Raw genomic sequence first — 3,629 nt, forward strand, 5'->3', positions numbered from 1 at the left:
CATCAGTATGGCGACGATGTTGGGGACAATTGCAAAAAAGACCATGAAAATCAAAACAAATTACACTATCGTTGCAATTTGACCCCAAATGTTGTAGTGTGATGATATGATTGGTGTATTTCTAAGTGAGGATACCATAGGAAAACCTCTAGTGGATCTGCATCAAGAAGTGTTTTGAACACACAAAGTAGAGGCAAAATAAATGAGAGGGAAAGTAATTATGGAAATCATCTGAGATCAAGAGAAAAATCAAAAGGAAAGAGGTCTCAATCTAGAGGACCAAGAGAACCAAGAGATTTCTAATACTATGCAAAACCAAGGCATAAGAAGAAAGATTGTTGGACTCAAAAGAACAATCAAAGAGACAAAAAGAAAAGAAAAAAGGAAACAAGGAGGAAAATGTGGTGAAGTAACAAATTTGAAGAGGATGTCTTGCATCTTTCTTTAGAAAGTGTTAATGATTCATAGGTTTTAGATTTAGGGGCTTCATTTCATGCTACTCCCCAATAAGGTTATTTTCTTGATTATGTCCAAGGGGATTTTGGCCTTGTTTATTTGGGGGATAATGAACTTTGTGAGATTGTTGGAAAGGGAAAAATTAAGATTAAGTTGCAGAATAGGAATCATTGGCTACTACAAGAGGTAAGACTTGTTCCAAGGTTGAGTAGGAATTTAATTTCAACAGGCAAACTAGGTGATGATGGTTACACAATTAATTTTAACAATAGAAATTGGAATATTTCAAAAGGTTCCTTAGTAGTAGAAAAAGGTGTAAAAGTAGGCACCTTATATCTTTGTACAGGTCATATTGTTCCTTTTACTTTAATTGTTTCAGAGAAAAAAGAATGTTCTGGAACAGTTGTTGTAGTTGAGCAAGGAAAACAAGCAGTTGTTATAGATTCTGAAACAACACTATAGTACAATAGACTTGGGCACATGAATGAGAAAGGTATGAAATTACTTCATTCAAATAAAGTTTTACCAAGTCTGAAATGTGTCAATATGGATTTCTGTGAAAGTTGTCTGTATGAAAAACAAAAGAGAGTTTTGTGAAGAGCAGAAAGGAAAAGAAAAATGAGAAATTAGAGCTTGTGCATACAGATGTATGGGTACCAACTTATGTATCTTCCCTTGGTGGCTCTCATTATTATGTTACATTCATTGATGATGCAACTAAAAAAGTATGGGTTTATTTCCTTAGACATAAATCTGATGTATTTATAACTTTTTAAAAATGGAAACACTTGGTTGAAAATGAAACTAGTAAAGATTAAAATGTTTTGGGACTGATAATGGTGGTGAGTATCGCAACAATGAATTTGAAGATTATTGTTCCACTAATAGTATTTTCTCCTATTGTTAAAATAACTTCTATTCACATTGTTTTAAGTATTATGGCTACTCAAGATTCTCATTTGGAGTAGCTTGATGTTAAAATAGATTTTCTTTATGGTGATTCGGATGAAGAGATATATATGACACAACCATGGGGATTTTAGGTCAAAGGTAAGGAAAATTTAGTGTGTAGATTGAGGAACAGTTTATATGGCTTGAAGCAAGCACCTCAACAATGATAGTTTAAATTTAACAATTTTATGCATGAGCATGGATATACTAGGTGTCATTCATATCATTGTGTTTATTTTAATAGGTTGGATGATGAGAGCTATATTATTTTATGTTTATATGTTGATGATATGTTTGTAGTTGGGTCTAAAATGGATCACATTAAGGGGTTAAAACAAAAGTTACCACATTCATTTGCTATGAAGGATTTGGAGGCAGCAAAGAAAATCCTTGGTATGAAAATTTGTAGAGATAAGAACATAAAATTGATATTATCTCAGGTTGATTAAATTAAGGTGTTGCAATGTTTCTCTATGGAGAATACCAAAGTTGTTAGCACACCTTTGCTTGGCAATTTTAAAGTGAATATGGAGATGTGTCCAAAGACGCAAGAAGAGATAGATAAGATGTCCAAGGTACCCTATGGTTCAGTTGTAGGGAGCTTAATGTATGACATGATATGTACTAGGCTAGATATTGTATATGTAGTGGGCTTTGTTAGCAAGTATATGAGTCATCCTAGGATTGAGCATTAGAATGTAGTCAAATGGATTCTTAGATATTTTAGACGAACATCTTGTAAATGTTTACATTTTGGGGGCTCTACTACTGATTTACAATGCTATGTTGACTTAGATTTGGTAGAGGCTCTTGATACCAAGCAGAGTACTATAGGTTATGTATTTACTATTGGTGGGACAGCAGTGAGTTGGTTTTCTCAGTTATAGAAGGTGAATGCCTTATCCACTATAGAGGTAGAGTATTTTTCTACTAGAGAGGAACCTAAGGAGATGATATGGTTTCAATTCTTTATGGAAGAATTTGGATATCCATAGAGGGATAATTATTTGTATACAAATAGTCAAAGTGTCATTCATCTTGCCAAGAATTCTACTCTACATTCCAATACAAAACACCTATAGTTGTAGTATCATTTCATTTGGTTAGTTTTGAATGATGGACAGTTAAAGCTAGATAAGATACATACAGATGATAATCCAACAGATATATTTACCAAGGTTGTGACAAGGGATAAGTTGAACTCCTCTTTAGCTTTAGTTGGTCTTCTAAACCAATAAAAATAAATATATAGTTGAGCCCAAAGTGGTTTGATCTAGTTGGAGCCTTATGGAGTAGTAGTATTTCTATAGGATCAGTTTGCAATTGGGAGATTGATGTCTAGTGTCAAGTCTGATCAATCTCTAAGTGAGAGATTGATGTCTAGTGTGGAGCTTGATCAGTCCCCAAGTGGGAGATTGTTGATATATGGTGACTGATTAGGAAAGTACTATACATTTTTCAAAGATTTTTGAGTTGACTCGTCAACCATTTCCCTAAGTTGACTCATGGGTTTTTTAGATTAACTTGTCAAAGTTATCTAGCCCTAATTTTGTAAGTGGACAAATCTTGTATAAAATGGCTTAGGTTTGGGATTTTATGAGATGTGATGAGATAGTAGCTTCTTGTGGTGGTATTAAGTTGTAAGGGATCACGGATTTTAATCATGTTGTAATCATTGTATAATAAAAATATTGGATTCATCGTTTGGTGGACGTAGCCTAAGGATTGGGTTAACCACGTTAAATCTTTGTGTCTTGTGTTCTCTTCTATGTGCATTTTTATTTTCTGATATTGGCTATATTTGCATGTAATTGTTATTTATGTCTCATTATTCCTAACAAGAGACCAATCCAACGTAACTCAAATGGTTTGATCATTTGACAGTACTCCCCAATATGTAGCCTAAGTCTGCTCCATAGATTTTATATTTGCCTCTAGTGGTCTATTTATTATTAGACTTATTGATTTTTTATTTTTTCTCATTGATGATAGTTGTTTATATGTTGGTTATTGTGCTTTTGACTCTTGGAATTTGGTTTGAAAGTGGATATTCTTTTAGTGATTATATCTTCTTTGTGTTGACACTTAATTTTTTTTTTGGTATGTGATGTTGGTATTAGTTGATTATCTTTTTGAATTTGATTATCTTTATTTATCAATAGTTGTGTTATCTCTAAGTTAGATTGGGCTATCAAGATTCCTTGACTAGGATTTGTTTTTAT

This window comes from Cupressus sempervirens, chromosome 1 (assembly GCF_028749045.1).
Source record: "Cupressus sempervirens isolate cs-2001-9-10 chromosome 1, ASM2874904v1, whole genome shotgun sequence".
Classification (NCBI taxonomy): Eukaryota; Viridiplantae; Streptophyta; class Pinopsida; order Cupressales; family Cupressaceae; genus Cupressus; species Cupressus sempervirens.